The following is a 13,090-nucleotide window of genomic DNA, read 5'->3' on the forward strand; positions in this document are numbered from 1 at the left end:
TTTTCTTCTTCAGCCAGTACTTGATTTTGTTAGTATTCACCTTGCTGTATATATTATGTCTAGAATAATGAAACTCGTCTCTGGCCACAAACGTTTAGTATCCATGTAATTATATATAGCTCACCTTTGCATTTGTGTCTTTACCTAGTAGATCAACTGCTCCAGTCAATTATATTTATTCAGAGTCTGACTTCAGACTAGCCTTTCTCAACCAGGGTTCCTCCAGAGGTTGCTGGAAAGCAGAGTGCCAACCCAAAAAGGCAAGCTCTGCTTGTTCGCTGTTTGCATGGCGATCTACGCCATGTCCTTTTCACTGAGACCCTGAAGTTAGTTCAAGGGTTCCTCCAGTGTTAAAAAGGTTAAAAGACTGCGTTAGACATTGGGATCCCAGCAGTTCCTCTTCAGAAGTCTAGTCTTAATTCAGAAAGTGCTGATGTCACCAGGACCTGAGATGCCTAGATATCAGCTTTTAAAATGATTGTAAAGTCTTTATTTTTTTTTCTTATAAAAAATCAAAACAAACCTGTTATACTTACCTGCTCTGTTGGATTTGCACAGAGCAGCCTGGGTTCCTCCTCTTCTCGGGTCCCTTTTCCATGCTCCTGGCCCCTCCCTCCTTTTGAGTACCCCCACAGCAAACAGCTTGCTATGGGGGCACCCGAGCCGAGTCGCAGCTCCCTGTGTCCATTCAGACACGGAAGCCCCGGTCCCGCCCCTCTCTCTCCTGATTGGCTAGCTGACTTTGACAGCAGTGGGAGCCAATGGCACCACTGCTGTGTCTCACCCAATCAGGAGGGAGAATCTTGGCCGGCTGGGGCACTTGTGGACATCACTGGACAGAGAGGGACCAGAGAGGGACCTTGGGTAAGTATTAGGGGGGCTGCTGCACACAGAAGCCCCTTTATCTTAATGCATAGTATGCATTAAGATTAACCACTTGCTGACCAGCGCACGACGATGTACGTCGACAGAATGGCACGGGCAGGCAAATGGGCGTACCCCCGTGAGTCCGGTCACGGGGCCCGTGGACTCTATAGCCGCGGGCATACCCGCGATCGTCTCACGGAGCGGCCAAATGAAGAAATGCGTTGTAAACAGCATTTCTCCATTCTGCCTAGCAACTATTTGCTGATCTCTGCTCCATGTGATTGGAGCAGAGATCAGTGTTCACTAAATGAAAGCCCAACCCCCCCACAGTTAGTAACACACCCTTAAGAACACTTAACCCCTACACTGCCACCCACTGGTTAACCCCTTCACTGCCAGTGTCATTTACACAGGAATCACTGCATTTATATAGCAGTGATTACTGTATAAATGACAATGGTCCCAAAAATGTCTGATGGGTCCCCCACAATGTCGCAGTCACAATAAAAATCGCTGATCGCCGCCATTACTAGTAAAAAAATAATAATAAAAAATTATTTATAAAAATGCTATAAAACTATCCCTATTTTGTAAACGCTATAACTTTTGCGCAAACCAATCAATAATCGCTTATTGCGATTTTTTTTTTTTTTTTACCAAAAATATGTAGAAGAATACGTATCGGCCTAAACTGAGGGAAAAAATTTTTTTTTTATATATTTTTGGGGGATATTTATTATAACAAAAAGTAAAAAATAATGCGTTTTTTTTTTTTTCAAAATTGTCGCTCTATTTTTGTTTATAGCGCAAAAAATAAAAACCGCAGGGGTGATCAAATACCACCAAAAGAAAGCTCTATTTGTGGGAAAAAAAGGAAGTCAATTTTGTTCGGGAGCCACGTAGCACGACCGCGCAATTGTCAGTTAAAGCGACGCAGTGCCGAATCACAAAAAGTGGTCTGGTCTTTGACCAGCAAATTGGTCCGGTCTGAAAGTGGTTAAAAAAACCTTCTGACCCATATCCTGTCCAATCTTTGCAGGTGATTTTATTTGTTTGTGCAGATGTCCAATGGCAAAGGAATTTCCTATGAGGAGATAAAGAGCACTGCTCCTGTTAGTAGTGCATGTTTTGCACATACAAACTGTCCAGCTGTCTTAACTGTCTAATTTACTTTTTATGAACTAAAGGGGAATAACAATTATCACTTAAGACAGCCACAGATTGTTTGACTCTCTGCCAGTTCAGCAGGGACTGGCCAAAATGTGAACCATCTATGGGGAGGCTGATGGTACCCAAGTCTATCCATGGATCAATTTGGCATGTCTAATTTTTCTTACGATTTTATGCTAGCAGCTATAGCCACTAGCAGTAATCACTGTGTCTTCTTCTGGCAAGGGCAGCTCCCCTCCACCCACTGGGAGAACACAAAAGTTACGCCGTGGGATTGATTCCCCCATCAACACTGACTGCATTGAGTGGGTATTCAGGTGATTTTTCTTTCCTGCAACCCTTTGTGGGAACGGGGCTGCTCAGTACAAAACCATTGCTCCGAGCAGGTAAGTATAACATGTTTGTTATTTAAAAAAAAAAAAAATCTTCCTTTTAATATCACTTTAAATTGTATCGGCTTGCCCTAGGAAAAGCCCACATGTGATGCTGAGTCTCCATGATTGAAATTCAGTAAATGAAAGGGGCAGGCCAAAGAGAGTAAGACTGGGGAGGAAAGATCATGATCATGCTTGACATCCTCCAACTATCAAATGAGACCAACTCGATCAGACGTGCTGCAGCTTCTAATGCACGCTGTTAAAGCTCACAGCATGCAGTAAAAATCAAAGTAGGCAATTTCACTAGAGGAGAGGTGTCTGTACATCTGTGCAAGACTGAAGGTAAAGCTGCACTTCAGCTTTAAACATGATTACAGTTGTACTTAATTAAATTAAAGCAGGGATTTTGAACTTGTGCCATTAGTTATTAGATATATTTTAGATTACACAACATACAGTATGTATCCTACCCTTGAAGCAACACTTAAAGCATCGGGGGTTATTTACTAAAGGAAAATCCACTTTGCACTGCAAGTGCACTTGGAAGTAAAGTCGCTGTAGATCCGAGGAGGACATGCAAGGAAAATAAAAAACAGCATTTTAGCTTATACATGATTGGATGATAAAATCAGCAGAGCTTCCCCTCATTTCAGATCTTCCCCTTAGATTTAGAGCGACTGCACTTCCAAGTGCACTTTCAGCGCAAAGTGAATTTGCCTTTCGTAAATAACCCTCATTGTGTTGTATTGTTTGAAACTTGGCTTTGTGTATGAGTTATAATACTTGTAAAGATATTCCCTGCAGAATATAATGGCAATGGTGTTCTTTCCCAGTAAAAAAAAAAGAATATCGGAGATCACATACAAGTACTCTAATCATATAAAACCATGCTGGACAAAGTCCAGAAGCCACATATCCACTGTACTTACTAATTTGCTGCTGTCACCTAAATTTGCTTTATTTATGTTGACGTCAATTCAAGCACATCTTCCCTGGCATTTTATTGAATTTATTTGGCTTTTAGACTGGAATGTCTGGGTCCTTATTTGTAGCTTAGTTAGGCTACACTAGATTTTTTTAGAATATAAACTGCAAAGATGGGGAAGTGTTTTTTCATAATTTTCTGTTTCAAAGGAAGTACTTTTCTTTCAAATTTACCCGCATGCCTAGATGTTCAGTACTTTAATTAAACTGATTGTAAAGTCTCATTTCTTATTTTTGATTAAAAAAAAAGGTTACCTGCTCTTTTGCAGTGGATTTGCAGAGAGCAGCCCATATCCTCCTCTTCTTGGGTCCCTCTTCTGTACTGTGGGCCCCTCCCTCCTGTTGAGTGCCCCTACAAAAAGCAGCTTGCCATGGGTGCACTCGAGCCGAATCGCAGCTCCCTGTGTCCATTCAGACACGGAGCTGCAGCCCGGCCCACCCCCTCTCTCTCCTGATTGGCTGACTTAGACAGCAGCCAGAGCCAATGGCGCCACTGCTCTGTCTCAGCCAAAAAGGAGGGTGAGTCTCGGACGACTGAGACACTCGCGGACATCGCTGGACAGAGACTGGGCTCAGGTAAGTATTAGGGGGGCTGCTACACACAGAAGGCTTTTTATCTTAATGCATAGAATGCATTAAGATAAAAAGCCTTCTGACTTCACAACTCCTTTGGGAAGGGGATAGAGCATGCATTGGTTGCTTAAAAACTGAAGCATTCCCAAATGCGCCAGAAGCTTCCTGGGGTGGGTTAGGGTCATCTTATTTTGTAGATTCCCCTACGCCCCCCCCCCCCATGTAAAAGTACATTTAAAAAAAAAATGATTAACTGCTTGCTGACCAGGTGCTGCAGCTGTACTGCGGCAACATGGCTCGGCTGCGCGAAACGCTATTATGTTACATCGCTCCCTCTGCTGGCCACCGCAGCTCGCCCCTGGAGGTGATGCTTGATGGGCTTGATGACCGACGAGCTCCCGTGATTGCTCGTAACACAGCGAAAACCAGGATCTCTGTGTGTAAAAGCAGAGATCCCGGTTCTCTGAGAAGTGGCAGATCGTCTGTTCATACAAAGTATGAAAATTCTCTGGGTAATCTGCAAACTGCAGTATATATATATATATATATATATATATATATATATATATATATATATATATATATATATATATATATATATATATATATATATATATATATAATTGCACACACTGCAGAGATCTGCCCCTGAAAATACCAGGAAAAGCTCAATCCCAGTTTTAACCTGCCGGTGCAGACATCTCTACCTCTGCAGTGCAAGCAGATTGATAAATAATGCTGCCAAGTTCCCTTCAATTGCTTTTTAATTGTTATCTCCGCTCTTTCTCAGAAACCTGCATGTCCTCTTAGTGCTAGGGGAGAATATTCTTCAGGAAATTTCTCTAATTGATTTGCTGTGTCCATTCTGTTTTCTGTATCATTTTTCACAATACTTCATAATTTGTGCTCATTTCTAATGAACAGAGTCATTAGAACAGGCATGACTAAGTACAACTGACAGCTAACATTAGGTGCCAGATGCAGTTTCTAATGCTACGTAAAAGTGAAGAGAACAGTTTAAATAAATTAGCACCTGTACATTAGTCTCACTTGCTGGTAATTTATAAGCGAATCAGTCGAGATGACATTTAGGTAAGTCATTGATCACGTTAACAGCTGCCTACCCACTGCCCAGCTGGGATAGTTAATTAATAGAGATAGCAGTCCTGACCTAAAGCTTTTCCTGGACCATGGTATCCTCTCCTCCTTATATCAAAGCTTTTTTGCAATCCTTTTCTGAAAGCCCTTGTACTAAAGAGTTAATATCATTGATGATGATTAAGTGAAAATGTCTTAGCATATTGGTGAATTGGAAGGGAGGGATCTTTAGTGGCCAATTAAATGATTGCAATTTAATGCATTTTGTTGGAGATGCCAGTTAACATCCAAGTATGTTAGATCTTAGGTGTGGCAGGAATACTTGAAGGAAATCCATGCAAATGTGGGACAAAAAGCATCGATACCTGTTTCACACACTGAAGCACTGCTAAAGCGCTGATCGTTTATGCAGTGCTTTAGCGACATTTTTCGGGTGATAGCGGGTTGCTTTTTTTTTTTTTTTTTTAAAAGACCCGTTTTGCAGCGCTTTCCAGGTACTTTGGAAGCGCTGCACATTGATTTCTATGGGTAGGGGTGTTTTTGAAGTGCTTTTTATAACGCTCCAAACATGTATCAAAGATGCTGCTTGCAGAACTTTTTCTACCACCCTGGTGTGAAAACACCCATTCAAGCGAATGGGAGACAGTTTTCAGGCGCTATTCTTAGCATGAAATCTGCCTCAATGTGAAAGGGTTCTGAGTCTAGGTTTGCATTTATGTTTTTCAGGCACGTTTTGCGTTTTTAAACACTTGTTTTTTATGCATTTTTGCATGCAGTTTTCATGCATTTTGCGCATTATGCTTTTTTTTTCTTTAACCACTTCAGCCCTGGAGGGATTTACCCCCTTAATGACCAGGCCATTTTTTGCGATACAGCACTGCATCGCTTTAACTGACAATTGCATGATCGTGCGATGCTGTACCCAAACAAAATCAATGTCTTTGTTTTCCCACAAATGGCTTTCTTTGGTGGTATTTGATCACCTCTGCTGTATTTATTTTTTTCACTGTAAACAAAATTACAATTTTGAAGAAAAAATAATATTTTTTACTTTCTGCTAGAATACATAACCAAAAAAAGTAAAAAAAAAAACAAACAAATGTATTCATCAGTTTAGGCCAATATGTATTCTATTACATATTTTTTCTTAAAAAAATCACAATAAGCAGATATTGATTGGTTTGCGTCCACAAAATAGGGGACAGATTTAGGGTTTTGTAATTTTTCTATTGTTTTTACTAGTAATGACGGCGATCTTCGATTTTTAGCGAGCCTACAACGTTGCAGCGGACAAATCTGATCCCAAGTGACACTTTTTAGGGACCAGTGACATTATTACAGTGACCAGTACTAAAAACAAGGCACTGATCAATGTATCAATGACACTGGAGGGAAAGGGTTAACACTAGGGGGCAATCAAGGGGTACATTGTGTTCCCTAGGTGTGTTCCTACTGTGTGGGGGATGGGCTTTCTGGGACAACACAGAGATCGCTGTTGAGCTGTTTAACCAGGTCTCTGAAATTCCAACAAAATCTAAATCCTCCTTGCTCACCCATCTTGTCCGCCAGGCTCCTGGCATTGGTGAACATGCCACGTAATTTAGACCGGTCGCATACTGTCTTATTGGGTGTTCCGATGTTGTAAATAGAACTTGTTACTATATTTAACTCAAGTTTATGTGCTTTAGTCAACCTACCACTAATGCACCGAATATTACCCTCTGGAATATGTTCCACGCTGACTATCTCTACCTCTGGACCCTCCCCCTGTCGCCTAGTTTAAAAACCCCTCTAAGTTTTCGGTCATCTTCACTCCCAGCAGATCTGCGCCCTCCTCATTTAGGTGCAGTCCATCCCTTCTATAGAACTGGTAACCGACTGAGAAGTCGGCCCAGTTCTCCAGGAACCCAATCCCTTCCTTAATACACCAGCTCCTCAGCCACTTGTTTACTTCCCTAATCTCCCTCTGCCTTTCTGGTGTGACTTGATGTACCGGTAGGTACCTTGGAGGTACTTTTTCCTCATTTAGCTCCTAAGTCCCTAAAATCGTTCTTCAGGACACTCCATCTGCCTCTGACTTGGTCATTGGTGCCAATGTGCACCATCACAGCTGGGTCTTCCCCAGATCCTCCCAGTAATCTGTTCACCAGATCCGTGATGTGCCGAACCCGAGCGCCCGGTAGACTGCATACAGTTCGACGCTTCAGGTCTTTGTGACAGATTACCATATATACAAGTAAATGCGCAAAGACAGGATCAGAGATTTTCCACAATGTTAAATAACATAAATCCAATCATATAAATAAAGTCCATTTTGTATAGAATCCATATATTTATAAAAATACTGTCCAGTGAAGCAAGGGACAAAATGAGGGCTCAAATACAGAAGCTCCACATCCAAGGCTGCCATCAAGAGGACAGAAACCATGTTCCAAAGTCTATAAAAAAAAAGCAAAGGAAGAGGCGCCTCCTGGGTGTAGAAGTAGCAGACGCTTTAATTATAAAAACAAGAAAATACAGGCAACTCACTTTTTTGGTGTAATAAATGAGCGTTGTACATATTAAAACCTAAGCATTGATGTGGTCATCATCAGATCCGTCAGGCTGAGGCGCTGTGGCCACTAGCGGCCAGGAAGCGATGGAGACAACGGTCGTGGAGCGCTGTTCAGAGCAGAGCGAGGTCTGGAATGCAGGCGGAGAGAGATGACATCACTAGTGGGCGCAACCGGTTTCGTGACTGTGCGGGCTGCGATAGCGTGACAGCCGCACTCCTTCATCAATTGAACTCTTTCCATTAATAAAAGCATGATCAATGGGTATGCAAGTGACATCAAGTATGGAAAATGGGTGGAACTCTTTCCCACTGTTCACTGTTCAGCTTCCAACCAGCAAGACTCAACACCAGTTGTTTTTTGGATGTGCAATGGTTAAAGTGTATGTAAATTCTAGCAATACATTTCTCTTATTTGCTCACTTTTGGTCTGTTAAATATACAGTTGAAATAATTTTGTTATCTGTTCTTAAAGTATAGAAGAAAAGCTGTTCTTCTAGCCAGATATCTGATGAGCTAACTTCCTATGCTCTCTGCCTTTTTAGACTGTTTTCAGTTAACATTGTTTCCTGACTTTTTCCTGGAGTACAAAACACCTTCTTCTGTTATAGAGAAGGGAGGGAGGTGTTTAGAACCAACACATTCCCTGTCCTAGGGTGTTGCTTGTAAGGTTATCAACCTAAGACAGGAAGTGTGTTAATGGCAGGGTTAGCAGGTTACCCACTTGAACAGGCATTTTCTGGCACTTTTTGAATACTGTATTTATTGGTGTATAACACGCACTTTTTCACCCTGAAAATCGCGTGCAAATAGCGCGTGTGTGTTATACGCCAATACTTCAATTTTATCTGCCTCGGAGGGGACATGGAGGGGGGGTAGGATGAACGCCATCAGAATTACATACAGTGGGAATCTCCTGTTTACTTGCCTCTGTAATAGGAAGTACCGTTTCCAGGGCTGCCATTGGACCTCTGTTCTGTCTATCATAGTATATTCTCACTGTATGTAATCTGTCGGTGCTCATCCCGCCCCCCTCCCTGTCACCTCTAGGCTGTAGATGGGCATCGATCAGGCTGCATTGAAGGCCATGGTGAGGCTGCTGCATTGAGGGCCATGGTGAGGCTGCTGCATTGATGTGGACTGATGAGGCTGCATTGATGGCACTTGTGAGGCTGCAGATAGGCATTGATGGCAATGGTGAGGCTGCAGATAGGCATTGATGGCAATGGTGAGGCTGCAGATTGATCCCTATTTTTGCTTCAAAGTTCCTTACTTAAATTTTTTTTTCCCCCAGAAACTTCCCCCTTAAAATGAATGTGCGTGTTATACGCCTGTGCATGTTATACGCCGATAAATACAGTACATGTGAAAAAAAAAATATTTTTTATTTTTTTGATAGAACATTTTTTTGGAACCCTCAAACATTATATATATATTTTTTTAAAAGCAGAGGCCCTAGAAAATAAGTTGGTGGCTTTTGCAATATTTTGTATTTCACGCGGTATTTACGCAGCAGCTTTTTCAAATTTGAATGCAAAAAACACAATACATAACCCAATTTGTTTTTGTTAAAGATGTCACGCCAAGTAAATAGATACCAAACATGTTGCGCTTGCACAGTGGCGACAAACAACGTAAATTTTACTATCCATAGACAAGGCTTTAAAAGCCCTTTACAGTTTTACTCTTTATATCTACAAAGCAGGTCTAGTGCTAGAATTACTTCCCATGATCTGACATTCGCGGCTATACCTCATATGTGTGCGGGACCGATGCACGCAGTCACCTTTGCCCGCTAGCATAAGGGGATGGGGGAGCTTTACATTTTATTTTTATATTTTACACTGTTGCTTTAAATTCTTTTTTCGCTTCTATTGCTGTCACAGGGAATGTAAACATATGTGTGACAGCAATAGGCATGTTACAGGTACTCTTTATGGAGGAATCTTTGCACTTGAAAGCATTCAAAATGTCAAGATCTGTGTTTTTTAATATCTTTCAATTTTCAAAAACTGCTGCTGATGGCAGCCAGGTAAACGGGTTACCACAGCAGAGACCCAATCAAAGAAGGCTTTGTATGGTTCTCCAGTCAGCCGGCAGACGTGCAAGGCATCACCCTGGTACAACCACTTGAAGTCAAATGACGTACCAGGTATGTGATTTGATAACAAGTGGTTAAAATAAAAGTGTGAAAGAAAACAAATGCAGCCAGCACATCTAAGGACTGTAAAGCTGCAATACTTTCAATTCATTTTTTTTTTTCTTGGGTTTAGATATTCTTTAAGATCAAGAATATGTGTTCTATACTGCCTGATTAGAGAAAAGGATTTTTTATTTACCCATACAATCATCTTAGAGTACAGTACAGGACACGGGTCCCTTCCCTTTACTCTTATGACCTCCCTATTGCTTGCTAGAAAACAGAGACTAGTTGGTAGTGGGAGATTTATATAGAGGGATGTCCCTGCAACTAGGGGGTGGATATTCACATTTTTCAAATTATCAATCTGAAAAACCTACGGATATTGCCGATCGTGGTCAGACCTTCTCCCCCTGTCCCCACACGACGCCCGCTCACTGCATTCTCTGCCAGTCTCTGTTGGCGGTGCTGCGGGCAGCAGAGAGATTACATTGTCTCACTGCCCTCCTCACATCACCTCTGTTCCGCCCCTACAGCAGGGTCATGAAGGTTGCTCTTGATAGAGCTCTAGCTGCAGGTGATCACAGAGATAGCTATGTCATCTCTCACCACCCGCCCTCATGTGGCAGTTTACCCGCTCGGATGCTGCTGGGGAGAGGCTGCCAGAGATAGTGACAAGCTGCATCTGAGTGGCAGGTGACGGTGGCAAGTGGCACGCTGCATCTGGGGGGCAGGTGACGGTGATGTACAGAATATTGGCACCTGATACTGCTATCTGCCTGAAAGACTGCTAAAAATATGTCCTGAAAAAACTACACCCTGTTCCAAATAATTATGTCAATGATATTTTTCTCATTTACCTAAATAATTGATGTAAACAACAGTCAGCGTAATTCTCATGTTTTCAACTATTAAGAGTACAATTCAAATTTTATAGAACAAACCTCCTAATAAGTAAGTTTTTATTTATTTTTTTTCAAAATGCACTGTTCCAAATTTACTGAAATCAAAAGCTATTTCAATCAAACTTTGAACAACATTTTAACAGGTCACGTTACATTTTAACATAGGACCCCTTATTTGACAGCAGCTTCACAAGTTTTGCATCCATTGAACTTGTGAGTTTTTGGACAGTTTCTGCTTGAATTTGTTTGCAAGATGTCAGAATAACCTCCCAGTGCTGCTGTTTGGATGTAAACTGCTTCCCCCCTCATAGATCTTTTGCTTGAGGATGCGCCGGAGGTTCTCAATAGGATTAAGGTCAGGGGAGGATGGAGGCCACACCATGACTTTCTCTCCTTTTATCCCCATAGCAGCCATTGATGCAGAGGTATTCTTTGCAGAATGAGATGGTGCATTGTCATGCATGAAGATGATTTTTTTACGGAAAGCATAGTTCTTCCTTCTGTACCAGGGAAGGAAGTGGTCAGTCAGGAACTCTGCATAGTTTGCCGAGGTCATCTTTACACCTTCGGGAACCCTAAAGGGGCCAACCATCTCTCTTCCCATGATTCCGACCCAAAATATGACTCCACCACCGCCTTGCTAACTTCGCAGCCTTGTTGGAACAGGGTGGCTGTCCACCAACCATCCACTACTCCATACATTTGGATCATCCAGGGTTGCACAGCACTCATCAGTGAACAGGACTGAAATTGGTCTTAATGTATTTTTCTGCCCAATGCAGCCGTTTCTGCTTGTGAGCGTTGGTTAGTGGTGGCCGAATGGAAGGTTTATGCACAGTTGCAAGACTCTGGAGGACTCTAGACCTTGATGCCCGTGGGACTCCAGAGGCACCAGCAGCTTCAAATATTTGTTTGCTGCTATGTAATGGTGTTTTAGCAGCTGCTCTCTTGATCCGATGCAAGGATCTGGCAGAAATCTTTGTCAATCCTCAACCCGTCTGTGCACTGAATCAGACAGAAATCTCTTAATAGTGTGATGATCACGCTTAAGTTTTTGTGAAATGTCTTCATACCTTGTCCAAGGCATTGAACTATTTCACTCTTTTTGGCAGCAGAGAGATCCTTTTTTTCCCCATATTGCTTGAAAATGGTGTTCTGCTTAATAATGTGGAACACCCTCCTTTAGTATTTTTTTTCCTTTAATTGGGCTCACCTGGCAATCTAATTATCACAGGTGTCCGAGATTGTTTTCAGTGATGAAAAGAGCCCTGAGACACAATGCCATCCATGAGTTAAACTGAAAAACGAATTATATAATCTTTGTGGCACTGAAATAGAATTTGCATAAAAATTTGGAACAGGGTGTATATCGGTCGACCCCCCTACCTGAAACCCTTTTGACAATTTCCAAGCACCTGAAGGCAGCTTCATGTAGAGGTGACCATATAATATACGATCTAATTGTACAATCTCCTTAGATCTACCATCAACTATGTAGTGCAAGGGTTTACCTGATTTGATACTAATGCAATGAACTGTTTTAGGTGTATCCTCATTACAAAGTTTTGGTAAGTATTAGGCTCCATGCGCACTTGGATTAAAAAAACGTTGCTTCTACAGGAGTTGTGTTCTGCCTGTAGAAGTAGCTCAATGTTCTCCTATGTGTCCATGCACAGTAGGATGAATACAGGCATATTTTGAGCTCAACGTTTAGAGACAGGAAAAAACCCTTCTGGTTTGCGTTTCTGATTGGAGCTTACTGGCAGAAAAAAAAAAACGCTAAACTCTCCTAAACTTGTCTAAACTTTGTACAAGAAATGCTCTATATGAGCGCTTTTTATTGCCAACATAACAGATTTTTTTTTTTTTTTTTTTTTTTTTAAGCCCAGTGTGCATGGGGCCTTAAGAAGATTGTACAGAGATTTAACATACATATTTTATAGTGAGTGGCCTGGTTAAGATCCTGTGGCCTGTATTGCTAATCCTAATTTTGCTTACACACAATTGGATGTTTCAAGAAAATACTCTTTGCCTTGTAAATAGCCTATACTTTAATTAAAAATCCCTTCCTGTGCAGATTTATTTCACAGGGCCTCCTATTCATAATAACATTTCAAGAGTGACTGTCCACCTGCGTTTTTATAGCTTTTCCTTTTGAATTAAGGGTACATTTACACCACTGCATGTGCATATGCACTGGCAATGTGTGTTCTGCATGCACTCATTGTGTTTTCTACATGCATTGCAGGGCTGTTTTTATTTATTTTTAGATGAACAAAATGTGGTTTGAGACTAAGGCGTCATTCACACGAGGCGGACCCGCTGCCACTGAGTCCACCAGCTCAGCAGGAGATCTCTCCGTTGATCTACACTGAGCTGGCGGATGACAGGTCTTTCTCTGCTCACTGAGCGGGGAGGGGCTTGT

At 41.8% G+C, this 13,090-nt stretch overlaps 1 protein-coding gene across 1 annotated transcript in view; it reads left to right on the forward strand.

The window, feature by feature from the left end:
* Positions 1-13,090, forward strand: part of MRPS9 (mitochondrial ribosomal protein S9) — a 136,764-nt gene that overhangs the window by 41,759 nt on the left and 81,915 nt on the right. The window lies entirely within an intron of this gene.

This window comes from Lithobates pipiens, unplaced genomic scaffold (assembly GCF_037356315.1).
Source record: "Lithobates pipiens isolate NorthernLeopardFrog02 unplaced genomic scaffold, aLitPip1_a1.2 Scaffold_16, whole genome shotgun sequence".
NCBI lineage: Eukaryota > Metazoa > Chordata > Amphibia > Anura > Ranidae > Lithobates > Lithobates pipiens.